The following is a 14013-nucleotide window of genomic DNA, read 5'->3' as shown; positions in this document are numbered from 1 at the left end:
ACAGCTATTGGAGCACAAATGCGTGTAATTTTTCGCGGTTCTTTTCTCCTTTCACTGCTTGTACTCAGAATGTAGATGAGGGGAAACAGTCAGCATCCAGGTAGAGCAGGAGAAAGCCGCTCGGCAGAGGAGAGAGTTCATGAGAATGGAATTTGTTTGTTTTTTGTTATATGATGAGTGTCAGTATTCGCTTTCCTCGATATGTTGAGGAAGTCAGCCGTTATAGGTATTTGTGCAGAAATGCTGGTATCTGAGTGTGTGGAGTAGAAATTCCTATAAAGCACCTCTCCTTGTGCATTCCTGAGCTGCTGTGTGCGCGCGCGTGCTTCTTTTTCCTGGTTTGCGACGTCATGATGGCATGTTGGGGCTTGTTTAGCAGTGTTTCAATTTTACCCGCCGCTATTATCTTGTTGTTGTTATCTTGTGTTAGCCGCGTAGCGATGTCCAGTGACTCTGCTATTATTCCTGAGGTCTTAAGCCTTTTCCCTGCTCACCTAAGGAAATTTGTGTATCCCTGTCCTGTGCTTTCTTTACTGCGTCTGTGTATGTGGCACTATCAGATACCAGACATGAGTGTCTTTTTCTTGGTTTATTGGCATATGCTTCAGGTTTTTTAAGTCAAGCACAAGTGCGCGCAATTTTTCGCTGCTCTCTTCCTCAGATCACCGATTTTACGAAGAAGACAGTCGCATGGTACAGCTGAGAAGAGGGTTTCTCTGATTGTTTGTTTGATTTTGTTGGGTGTTCGATATGTTGAGGAAGTCAGCTGTATCCGTGAAGAAATGCTTGCATCTGAGCGCAGGATAGGAATTCCTGAAGCACGGCACCCTCAGTGTAAATTAATTATTTTGGATATGAGTCTGCTTCCCTGCATGACAAGGCTGAAATGGGAAGAGAGAAAAAATTGGAGCGCTTCATTAGTAGCGATCCAAGTAATAGGGCAATTATAGTTTCCATAGAAAGTTGGGCTCCTAAAATTATAGTTTAGTTGTAGTTTTTCTAAACTGCAATGCAATAATCATTAATATAGTATAGGAATGCTATCGTGTTCCCGTAAAGGCGTTCTGTCTTGTGCTTTGGAGTGCGCGAATAGAACTTTGCTCCCAGGCTTTCCCGCCTTTATGCTCGCAATGCGCGAATGGAACTTTGCCCACCCGGCTTCTGCGCCTTTTTTGCTCGCAGGTGTAGCCTCAGACAACGAATGTATGAGCATAGAAAGGGTCATGTATTACATAAGCCTGGAGGTGATGTTGAGTGGTCTCACTTATTATTTTAAAAGAGCAGTGGCAGTTTACTGTAATTCTAATGACCATGATGAGCCTTTGGGGTGAAAATCGTTAATATGCGGGGTGCATTTTGTTGAATTTTAATGAGAGAATCAATGTCATTAAGAGTAGGACAAACGAAATAATCTTGCGATTCAATAAATAATAGGAGTCTTTGCCGGTGTCTTCTTCTTCAGACAAGATGTGACGACGTCACGCAGTCTGTAGCAATGCATTGACCCTTACTGGAAAAAAGTGTGGCAGTAGAAAAATGGTGTGTATTGTCCTGGGCAGATTTATGATGAGCACTGTTTTTTAATAAGAAGAAATAGTTTGATGCTGGTTTCCTTCTTTGTTTCTTTTCGCTTTTTCCCCCCTTGTCTGAAAAACATGTGCTGACATGCCTGGTCTTGTTCTGACATGCTTTCCTTCTGCATGTAGTTTTTTTCTTTCTGTACAAGGCATATTCTTGACGATAGTGCTGCCTTGAATGGGAGTAGAGCTATTCTTAATAATTTTGCGATTCATTTAGTTCAGAGAGTAACCGCGAGGGGGACAGGTGTGTGACTTTATGTCTTGCTGAACCTTTTTTTTTTTTCCTGTACAGTAAGACTTTGGGAATGAAATGCTACAATCTCCTCTTGTCTATGGTGTTTTTCTGCAATAGTTCCCTACGCAATCATTATAGTAGAATAAAGGAAATAATCTAGGGATAGTGATTCAATAAATAACAGGTGCCCTGTCTAGAGCGTATGCGTCCTTGAGCCACGCACCTGCATGATGACCGCATACCGAGAGACTATTGTTTCAGGTTGACCTTGTCTAGAGGAGCATTAGTGGAAAAAAACTGTGTAGCCCTGAGACAATAGGATGACGTCACGACCAATGAGAACGGCCTGCAGGGGGCGCAAGGATTCACTTCTCTCTTGGACACTGACGGGTCTCGACACGCAAATTCTGCTCCTGGCGTTGGCCGTCAGTGGAAGAGCGTAGCTTCGGTGGGGTTCTGTCTGCCTCTGATGGGGTGCGGATGTGTGGTTCGTCACTGGTGAATGGTGTTCGACGATGCAGGTGGATTTTGTGACGAGCGGATTTACAATGAGGGAATGCTGTGAACGGGAAAAATGATGGTGAGTGTCTTTTTCACTCTGTTCAAGTGTTTGTTTTCCTCTGTTGCCCAGCAGTCGTACAATTTGTGCTGACGTGTTCTGACATGCCCCGATATGCATGCTTTCCTGTGTTGACGTTTTGTAATTTTTCTCTTTTGACAAGGAACATTGTTGTCTTGACGATAGTGCTGCCCTGAGTTCTGCGCTCCTGTTTACCCGTACTCTGTGTTGATTTGTTGAATACCTAGTCCTCTTATTTGCCGTTGATGGAGTTACATGTTAGGATGTTTTGTTCTTTTGCAAGTCTCATTTAGTAAGACTTTGGAATTCCTTCGATCAGCTTTCATGCATGGTGCTCTTCTGCAATAGTTTCCTATGCAATCGTTATAGAAGAATAAAGGAAATAATCTTGGGATAGTGATTCAATAAATAATAGGTCCCCTGTCTAGAGCGCACGCGTCCTTGAGCCACGCAGGTGCATGATGACGTCATACCGTGGCTTCACTGCAGATTGACCTTGACTAGAGGAGCATTAGTGGAAAAAAACAGTGTAGCCCTGGAGACAATAGGATGATGTCTGGACCAATGAGAACGGCCAGCAGGGGGCGCAGGAATGCTCTTCTCACTTAGCCTCACGACCAATGAGCAACGAGAGAAGAGGGCGCAGGAATGCTCTTCTCTCTTAGCCTCTCGCAGGTGGCGGTAGGAGCGCGCAGAGGGCGCTACGAGCGCGCGCATGCGTAGCACCCGTAGAGTGGCGCTTACGTCAGTCCACCTCTGGCTCTCGTTGGGAGAAGACGTGCGGTCGTTCGCTCCGTCGTCACTTGATCCCTGGCTGTCGACGAGAGCGGACGCTCCGTCGCAGCGGGGAAAAAGGTGAGTGATTTACCGATGTTTGCGCGTTGTTTTACCGTGCTCATGTTAAGCCTTTTCTCGCATGTTTAGACTTGTTTAGCGGTGTCCAAGCCTGTTGACGCACGTTTACCATCGTGTGGTTCCCGCCTTGTGTTAGCCGCGAAGTGTTGTGACGCTGTGGTTAGGCCTAGCCGATTGCCTTAAGCCTTTTCCCCCAATGTGTAGTGTTTTCTCCGTGCTGTTTAGCAGTAGCGGTTAGGCCTTTTCCCCGCGCTCTGGCATGCTTAGACTTGTCGAGCAGTGTTGCCATTTTTACGTGTCGCTAGTACTTTCTTGTTCTCTGTGTTTCTCGTATAGAGCTACGATGCTGGCGCCACCTGGTGTGATGCCTTGGAACTAGCGTGCCACCTGCCTCTGCAACCGTCGTGCTCCAGTCGCCCGCACCGGCGTGATTTCTTCAAGATGGCGTCGTTGATTTTCAAATAAATCATTTCCCACTGTCTGCTTGCTTTCTATCTAGTTTTTTATTTCCTACAACCCGAGTTTTACATTGAAAATCCACGACAAGTATTGCACTGAGTCAGATTTTGCCAAATTTAAAAATTTTAAAAATTTAAATTTTTTAAAAAAATTTAAAGCAAATTTTAAAATAATTTAAAGTAAAATGTGCAATACTTGCCGTGGATTTTCTGTGCAAAACTTGGGTTGTTACATTACTACTCTTATAAGGTTTCTCTGCTTTGTTCTATCGACTGGTGTAAATTTACAGGGACAAGAACTGTCTGAAGCCAACTGCACAAATGAGGCTCTGCTGCCCCCCGTGATGGCTTCCGTTGGCAATAAGGTGAACACATATCTGTCGTCGGTTCTCACTGATCCGTCATCATCGGTTTGTAGGCATGCGTATAGAGATATAACTTCAGGGGACTACGGTATGCAAAAGGAATGCCACTTTGCGCTCTGTGAGGAAGTGAATACGACGCCTGATAGATGATTCTTTCTGTGGTCAGCACTGAGTACAACAAAGCAGAAGCCGACTACGATATGTCTTCCTATTCCATTTCTCTTAAGAAAAGAGATAGTTTAAGCAGACAACAAATGTATAGTGCATATGGGAAGAAGAAAATCTCTCTAATCTCTTACCCTCCTCCCAACATCTCAATCCCCTTTTTTACTTGACCATGTACGGTTGTGCGTGTTTGCATTTTTGCCTGATGAAGCGTGGTCCACCATGCGAAAGCTCATAAAAAAATTTGAGCGAGCTTCATTGCCGTTTTTCAATTTCCTACATATACCCCTAAGGGAATACACACTTTTTTCTTTTTTTCAGCGAAATCTGAGGGGGTCGAGCTACACCTCTGGCTGGTTTTGGCTGGAATTGCCCTGTCATGTTTTTCTGAAAATTTATCCAGCCTTTGTTGTTGTTGCTTCTCAATACTTTTTCACAATTGCTCGTTTACGAGGCCCCAAGAGGATATCTGCTCCATTTATCTCAGTTCATGAAATATATCTCATAATCTAAAACAAAGCATCTTTACGTTCAACCAGTCATCCATTTTGACCGACCACCATTTAGTGAGATTTTACTGTGTATGTTCATTTCAATGCCTTATATATTTTGTTGAAAAATTTTCAGGTTCACCTTGGCAATGGAATATTCATTGCAGATGAGAAGATGACCTGGATGATGCAAACAAAGTCAGATTCGAAATTTTTAAGAGAGGGGGTGCGGACGATATGGTCGCCCGAGGAGCTTCGTGGTCGGAGCATCACGGGCAAGCCCTGTCAGAGGCTATTGAAGAATGGGACAACGGCCAAAGGGGCACTTACCCCTCGCAAGCTTATGGCTGTCACAAGTACGTATATAGTATTGGTGGACACCCACTACAGTACGTACGAAACACCTAGTGTTGATTGCTTTTCTTCACAAGCGATCATACAGGTGGTAGTAGTCTCGATCTCCTTCTTCCTTTTGCCATTATTGAGAGTGTTCTTTTTAATTTCCTTCTAGATGCATTTCAAGCATTCGTTAAAAAGAATGCTTGTCCCAAAGGCCTCACCGTGCAACAGCAAGTAGGAATGAAAAACCGTCTACTTGCCGACTTTCTGAAAACAATGTGATGTGTTGTAGATAATATTTTATTAGAATGTATTAAACTTATGTGCATTTTTCCAACTTTTTGCTTTAGTGGATGGCTACTTCCCTCATCAAACGCTGCCTGCAAACTGCGTACAAGCTCACATCCAGAATCTATACAGTCTGTACGGAGACCGTACAGCCTGTGCGGAGACCATACAAGCTCCGTAGAGCCTGTATGTTCCATACAGCCTATGGATTTGTATGGTCTAAGCTGTCCAATAACTCTGTATAGCCAACACACGGAGAGGAATATGATATGGATTTTTCTGATAGGGCGGCTACTGGCAAATCGAAGTCGACCCCAAGGATGCAGAAAAGACTGCTTTTGTGACACCTGACGGCTTATACCAATTCAGAGTAATGCCGTTTGGACTGTGCAACGCCCCCGCCACGTTCGAGCGTATGATCGATAACGTGCTCGGACCCTTGAAGTGGACATCATACCTTTGCTACCTTGACAACATCGTAGTTTTCAGCCTACTCTCGAAGTCCACAACCGTCACCTGCGGCAGGTCCTGTCGTGCATGGCAAATGCGGGCCTCACGCTCAACCATAAAAAGTGTCATTTTGGCTGCCGACAGCTCACCGTCTTCGGCCACCTCGTCGGCTCTGACGGGATTCGCCCTGACCCCAAGAAGACTGACGCCGTCACCAACTTCCCTCGACCAACCTCGACGAAAGCTGTTAGAAGTTTCCTTGGCCTCTGCTCCTACTTTCGCCGGTTTATTAGACACTTCGCAAGCAAAGCGCGACCTCTTCACGACCTGCTGAAGAAAGGGGTCTCGTCTCACTGGGGCGATGCGCAGGAGGCTGCTTTCGATGCGCTCGAGTCCATACTGACGTCATCCCCTGTATTACGTCATTTCGACCCACACGCACCGATCGAAATCCATACTGACGCCAGCGGTACGGGACTCGGTGCTGTGTTGACGCAACATCCTGAGGACTCCGAACACCCGGTAGCATTCGCTAGCCGTTGTCTATCGCCAGCGGAGCAGAACTACAGCGTCACAGAAAAAGAATGTCTAGCTGTCGTTTGGGCTGTGAGAAAATTTCGACCGTACGTATACGGGAAGCGCTTCAAGGTTATCACCGACCACCACGCCCTCTGCTGGCTCGCGAACCTCAAAGCGCCCTGTGGGAAACTTGCCCGTTGGTCCCTTCTCCTCCAGGAGTTCGACTATGAAGTCGTCTACAAGTCCGGCCGCACTCACCGCGATGCTCACGCCCTCTCCCGCTCGTCTCTGCCTGACGCTGCCGCTATTTCTCCCCCCCCCCCTGGACCCGCTTTGTGACCCCCTGGACCCGGCACCGCTTTGTGACCTAGACCTTTCGCGTGAACAACGTCGTGACGCTTCCTTAACCTCCATAATTAATATCCTTCAGTCCACCGCCGCCCGCTCCAAGCGTGACTCTCGGCAGTCACATAACTTCGTCCTTCGAGACTCGGTGCTCTGTAAGAAGAACTTTGCCCCCTTTGGACGCCCCTACCTGATTGTGATTCCCCGTCACCTCCGCCACGCTCTCCTGCAGTTCATGCATGATGACCCGTCCTCTGGCCACTTGGGCTTTGCAAACTGGCGACGTGCCACGCGCGGACGTAGAAGGCGAGACTGCGACAAAAGTGAAAGGGGGGGGAGATGTGCAGTGTATATCTCTTCTCGGTCTTTTGGCGGATACAAGAGAGAAAGAAACACGAGTTCCGTCCACTAACATGCGCATTTCATGCAGTCCGACTATCATTCTAGTGCTTCTTACACGCACCACATCATGTTGAATTTGGCGACGTGACACCCGCGGAGGCAGGTGCCGCGACCTTGACCAGAACGAAAGATGGACGTGTAATATTTATTGCTTCTCGGCCTTTTGGCTAAGATCAAAGTGTAGGCATCCAGGCGAATGCAAGAAACCTGGGATCTCCACGACGAAGGACCGTACATCACATGTGGAGTAGTCTCCCTATCTCCCACGCAGCGCCGACGACTCATCGCCTCACTTCGCCACCACCTCAGCAAGCTTCGAGCCCAAAGGCTTCAGAGCCTTCCAAACCAGGGCAAAGTAATGGAATGCGTCGCCGCGGACCCCTCAAGCTCACACTTCATCCGCGGCGGCGCATTTACTAGGTTTGCTGATTGGAGATTTATTCACAAGGCTCGCTTAAATCTCCTACCACTTAATGGTGCAAGAGCGTGGCAGACAAACCGCGACACAAGGTGCAGACGATGTGGCTTCAGTAGCGAAACTGTTATCTGCCATTGTATGAGGCAGGGCTCCGCAATGACAGGAAGGCACAACGAAGTGGTAGAGCGCATTAAAAAGGCGGCGTCCGGCAGGTTGTCCATCATGACAGAAAACCAACCTGTGAAACACCAGCCTCCGACCGGACCTCGTGCTACAGAAAGGAGAGGAAGCCATCATAATTGACGTGTGCTGTCCTTTCGAAAACTGTGCGGCAGCGCCACAACGAGCCCGCGAAGAAAAGGAGCAGAAGTACCAGCCCGTTAAAGAGATATTGCAGCGCCGATTCCAGCGTGTGTCTGTCGAGGCTGTAGTTGTTGGAGCCCTTGGATCATGGGTCCTTCCAGTGAGCGGTTGCTGCGGAGGCTCTGCTCTAAATCGTACGGTAAAAACTGAAGCAACTCTGTGTAAGCAGCGTTATCGCAGCATCTCGCGACATATATGCGGCACATATCAGTGGAAACAGGACTACCAATCAAACAGGAGCGACTAGTCGGTGAAAAGACGAAGATCCGCCCCAATCATGAACACTCATTGCATATTGTGTATAAATGCCAGATTCTCGCTGTATATTCTGTAAATAATGCAACTAATATTGAATAAAAATCTGTTCTTATCAGCTTAATATCTGATACGAGCCCAATTTGGACTCACGATATTAATCTTATTTTTGGCCCCAGACAGTGTGTCTGAAGCTCGCCTCGGCACTGTCAAGGGTTGCCCTGGTATTGCACTACCTCCAGGTGTAGCCCACCCGTCTGAAATAAAAAAAAAGAAGGAAAATTCGGAAACAGCACCAATAAGCATCAGCCATAATGACCAGAGACGGGCAAAAGAGGGAAGCGTAGAAACAACACCAAGCAAAGCAGGGAACCTACAGCAGCACTACAAGTACACTACAGCTACAGTACAACCTACTACTGTAGGTTCCCTGGAACCTAGGAACACAGAACACACTGGAACACAGAACACAGAGCACACTGGGAACACAGAACACACTGGAGACAACCACTGGGAAATGTCCTGTCTGGCCACTAGGGTACACATTCATTCATTCAATCTATCTATCTATCAATCTCAATCTATCAATCTATCTATCAATCAATCAACCTACCAACCTACCAACCAGCCAATCAACCTACCTACCTACCTACCTACCTACCTACCTACCTACCTACCTACCTACCTACCCACCATGACAATACACACTTTCGATCACCAAAAGGCCTGAGAGTGGTGGCGACGGGTACACCTTGTCCTGTACCGCCCTTTTCAGGGCGATTAGCGCGCCAGCCAAGGACAAGGCCTCTGTTGGGGTTTGGTTTATAGCCCCTTGCTCGAAGCAGCCACTCTCCTCACCTCGCAGGTGGAACTAAGTAGGCGGCTTGCTGCCTACCGCCCTTTTCAGGGCGTTGAGTGTCCGCAAAGGGAGGGCCCTGTATGGGGTTTGGACCAGTGCCCCTTCCCAATGCAGCCTGCCCACGGGATGTCCAGCTGTCCCGACAGCATGGCCTCAACAACGGATCCACGTGATTCGCCGGGAAGCTCGTCGGACCACAGTCCAGCGACCCTGCCGCTTCCGGAGTACTCTATCGTGCGCGACGGACCCTGCAGGAGTCTACAACCGGATCCTGCGAAGGATCCCCCTGCGCAGCCTGCTAGCAGGATGCCCGCCCCAGACGCCGCCGCCACTGTTGCCCACGACGCGCCCTGCACCAATGACAGTCGTAAGGCGCGGCAAGCCCCTGCCCTTGGCGGACCTCGGAGGGGTGCTTCTACCGGCGCTATGAAACAGGACCTACCCGCCACTGCGAAACGTGAACCCTGCAGCCATATACACCTGAAGCCCCGTAGCCCTCTATACTACGGGGAAGGCTCGGCTTTTATGTCCTCTACGAGGACGCCGAGCCTTGGGTCAACCTCGAGTGACAATGCATCAAACGAGTTGCAAACCAGCAACACTGAGCCAAAGCAGCCGACCAGAAACGACGATTGCCTCACCGTCTACTTTCCGCTGCCGGACTTCTTCACGTGCTCTGAAGAAGGCTGCCCCCATGCATTCAGGGCATCTGTTTGGACAAGCCAAAGAAAATCCCTCACCCGGCACTTGGAACAGGTCCACGAGCACCGCATTAAGAAGATAATATATTACTGCTCGGACTGTGACATGGACATAGGCAACCGCCCCCAAAACCACAGATGTGAGGCCAGGTCTCAACAACGACAAGCCACAGATCGCAATGCGTTCCGGCATACGTGCAGCGTCTGCAAAGAACCATTCCCAAGCCGCAAATGACTCTCCAACCATATGATATGGCACCGACGCGAAGAAGCAAGGGCGACAAGAACCGCACAAATCCGCAATACGACGCTACCAGAATGTTTAGCATCTAGTGCACCAGCGACGGTCTGCAACTCGCCGCGCCAGGACTCGGCGCAGGAAGAAGGAAACAGCGCCGCCAACGCAAGCCACATGACACTGACCAACTACGACGCCTATCCCGCTGCCCCGGAATCGGTGAATATCACAGGACATGAAGAAAGCACGGAGTGCGCCATTAGCGACGGGCACAACACAATACCGCGGACTCCTGACTTCCATTCTGTAATCCCCTCGGTACAGGGCTACACCACCGACGAGCAGGAATCAGCAGGTGCAGTGGGGGACGCAGTCAACACAAGTCTCATGCCCCAGACGACGATCAGTGAACAGGTTGACGTCATGTCCAGCCATAGTGAGGCGGAGGGACCTATCTACGACAGCGGTGAAGGCAACGATTTATCACGGCCCGTCTGTACGTCACCGCCCCACGGCAACAGAAATAACGACGTGGAGCCTCAAGGGACTAACCGCAACGACGGCGCAACCGAATCAGACGGGAACTGCGGCAGCGACGTCAACATGGAGGACACGGTAATGCAGAAAGAATTGCTGCCCATGCTCGGCCTTGGCCCGCACAAGCCAGCAATGAAAACTATTCTACGTGAAGCGGAGTCTGAAGAAAATTGGAGAACGTTCGAGGCACGTCTCGAAGCTGCAACCGCGGACATAAGGAGCGCCATGCACATCCCGGACCCGAGTGATGAAGGACGACAACGGAAAGCCGTGAACCCGGAAAATCCCCGTTAGATCCAGCGTCTCTACCGCAGAAACCGACGACAGGCCGTCCGCCTCATCACCGAAGGCAAGCCCACCAGATGCAGCATCCAGCGCACGGACATCGTATCCTACTTCCGGGAGACCTGGGCAGAAAAGCGGTCATCAACACACATACTGAGGCAGCGTGACCGTGCCGAAGAACAAATGAACTTAGGTCGCTTCACGGCGGCTGAAGTGAAGATGAAGGCACGCAAGTGTGAGAGCACCGCCCCCGGCGACGACCTACTCACCTCCAGGCACTGGATGTCCGCCGATCCTGAATGTGACTTCCTGGCTACGGTCTTCAACATCTGCCTTAAGTATCGACGCATACCGGACATATGGCGCTCGTCGAGGACCATCCTGATCCCGAAAAAAGGGGACCCCAACGATATCCACAACTGGAGGCCAATATCCCTATCAAGAACAATCAACAAGCTCTATACTGGATGCTTGGCTGTGCGGCTGCAGTCATGGCTCCTCGAGAACGACGTTCTGAGCAAGTGCCAGAAGGGTTTTCTCCCCCACGATGGCGTTTTCGAGCAGAACTTCGTGCTCCAGGAACACATAGACGCCGCCAGAGCTGGAAGAAAGGACTTCTGTGCTGCGTTCCTCGACCTTTCTAACGCCTTCGGGTCTGTGCCTCACATTGCGATAGTGGACGCTGTCAGCGGAAGCGGAGCCGGCGATGTGATCACCGAGATTGTACGGGACCTCTACAGGGACAACGTCACCAGAGTGGTAACCTGCCAGGGTCCCACTGACGCCATCGAAATACGTGCCGGGATCCGCCAGGGTTGCCCATTGAGTGGACTACTTTTTAACCTGGTCATTGACCCAATAGTGCGTGATATCCAAGACACAAACAGGATCACGTCCAGCGGCCATAACATACTCGCTTACGCTGACGACCTCACGCCAATGGCAAACAGCGAAGTCAGGCTGCAGGCCCGCATCGACCAAGCCGCCAGTCTGTTGAGACAAATCGGCCTGAAATTAAATGTAGCCAAATGCAGGTCGCTCTTCATTTCCGGACGGCAGCCTGTCGGGTTACGTGACTTCATATTCAAGGTGGACGGGACTCCCATAGGATGTCTACGAGACTTCGAATCGGTTTCATACCTTGGAAGACCCGTCGGCTACAACATCTTCCGAGACAACGGTGAAGTGGACGGAGCCATCGAACTGGGGAAGAAGCTCCTGAATTCCTGTCTTGCACCATGGCAGAGGATCGACGCCATCAAGACCTTCCTGTATCCATCACTGAATTTCGCCATGAGGTGCGGCGTGCTCGGAAAGACCGACTGGTCACGGCTCGACAACGCCTTGCGACCACTGGTCAAGCGGTCATTGTACCTTCCCAAGTCTGCGTCAACTGACTACCTCTACAGCAGCAGCAAGGCGGGAGCATGCGGCATTCCACTAACCACAGAGATCAGTGACATATGCCGCCTGGATAGTGCCTTCAAGCTTCTAACGTCGCGTGATCAAGAAGTGTCAGCCATCGCCATGTTAAGCCTGACAAGAACCGTGGACAAGCGCCTCGGCCGCGAATGTGGCATCGATGAACTTTGCCAGTATCTGAGCGGCGAAAACGAGGGAGACTTCAGGCTGCGAAGCAATCAGCTCCGCAACGTATGGACTGAGGCAAGAGAGGCATCATCCAGGCTAGGCGTCTCGTGGGACCTGGAGGATGGCAACATTAGCATCACGCGTGAAAACCAAACAATCACCGCATCGCAACGCACGAAGCTAATGGCCATCATCCGCTCTCAGCTAAGCCTCGCCAGAGACCAGACCCTGCGGGAGCTTCAAAGCCAAGGAAAAGTGATGGACTGCGTCTACAGGGACAAAGCCAGTTCTCATTTCATCCGCACCGGGACATTCACCAGCTTCGCACAGTGGCGCTTCATCCATCGAGCCCGCCTCAACCTCCTCCCTGTAAACGGCGCGCGCCCCTGGGCTCCCAACAACGACAAGCAATGCAGAAGGTGCGGCCACTCGAATGAGACCCTTCCACACGTGCTGGACCACTGCATGCCCTCTTCCGCAAGCTACCAGGCCCGCCATAACGAGATAGTGGAGAGCGTGAAGGCAGCGGCTCGTGGAAAGTACACCGCGATTTCCGAGAACATGGCTGTCGGCGGCACAGCGCTACGGCCTGACCTCATCCTGTGCAGAGGAGAGGAGGCCATAATCGTGGACGTCACCATTCCGTTCGACAGCCGCTACGAGGCACTGGCTGCAGCACGGGCGGAAAAAGAGGCAAAGTACGAACTTCTCAAGCCCCACCTCCAAAGGCGCTTCCACCGTGTCTCAGTCCAAGCCATTGTCGTCGGAGCGCTCGGTAGCTGGGACCCGGCAAATGACAAGGTGATGAAGAAGCTATGCACCAAGTCCTACTTGAGACTATTCAAGAAGCTCTGTGTGAGCAATGTGATAGCTGCTTCACGGAACATCTATGTCGAATATGTGACTGGGAACCCAATTGTTTAGCGACTCCATTCTACATATTTAGCTCTTCATTCCAGCTTATCTTTCCCCCTCCCTTCTCATTTTTTAACTATTTTGTGGCATACTCTGTAATCTTACGTTTCGTTTTTCCATCAGTTTGTTACATGCCCTAAACATTGAATAAAATTTTATCTGTTCTTATCAGCTTAATATCTGATACGAGCCCTATTTGGACTCACGATATTAATCTTATTTTTGGCCCGAGACAGTGTGTCTGAAGCTCGCCTCCGCACTGTCAAGGGTTGCCCTGGTATTGCACTACCTCCAGGTGTAGCCCACCCGTCTCAAATAAAAAAAAAAGAAAAATTCGGAAACAGCACCAATAAGCATGAGCCATGATGACCAGAGACAGGCAAAAGAGGGAAGCGTAGAAACAACACCAAGCAAAGCAGGGAACCTACAGCAGACATAGACACAGAACACACTGGAGACAACCACTGGGAAATGTCCTGTCTGGCCACTAGGGTACACATTCATTCATTCATTCGACCGACCGACCGACCGACCTCTCTCTCTTGCAATTTCCAATCAATCATTTTTATCTCACGGGCCGTGATGCATTAGTACTAACACCCTAGTGTTCCGTACCCATATACCACGATGCCCAAACTGGCGACGTGCCACGCGCGGAAGTAGAAGGCGAGACTGCGACAGAAGCGAAAGGGGGAGACGTGCAGTCTATACCTCTGACTATCTCTGTCTATACCGACCTCTATTCGGCAGTCTCTTCACTGTAACTCATTCAATGTTTGC

At 49.9% G+C, this 14013-nt stretch overlaps 1 non-coding gene and 1 pseudogene across 1 annotated transcript; both read left to right on the top strand.

Moving 5' to 3' along the window:
• The first annotated feature begins 8176 nt into the window (after positions 1–8176).
• On the top strand, positions 8177–8366 carry LOC135372970 (U2 spliceosomal RNA). The gene has a single exon (XR_010416192.1). It is a non-coding gene; the product is annotated as a U2 spliceosomal RNA (small nuclear RNA).
• Positions 8367–13340: 4974 nt separating this feature from the next.
• LOC135372966 (U2 spliceosomal RNA) lies at positions 13341–13544 on the top strand (annotated as a pseudogene).
• Positions 13545–14013: the final 469 nt, after the last annotated feature.

The sequence above is a fragment of the Ornithodoros turicata genome, unplaced genomic scaffold, assembly GCF_037126465.1.
Source record: "Ornithodoros turicata isolate Travis unplaced genomic scaffold, ASM3712646v1 Chromosome17, whole genome shotgun sequence".
NCBI classification, from domain to species: Eukaryota; Metazoa; Arthropoda; class Arachnida; order Ixodida; family Argasidae; genus Ornithodoros; species Ornithodoros turicata.
The sequence above is the reverse complement of the archived record's forward strand: the minus strand, read 5'-3'. Positions and strand labels throughout refer to the sequence as shown.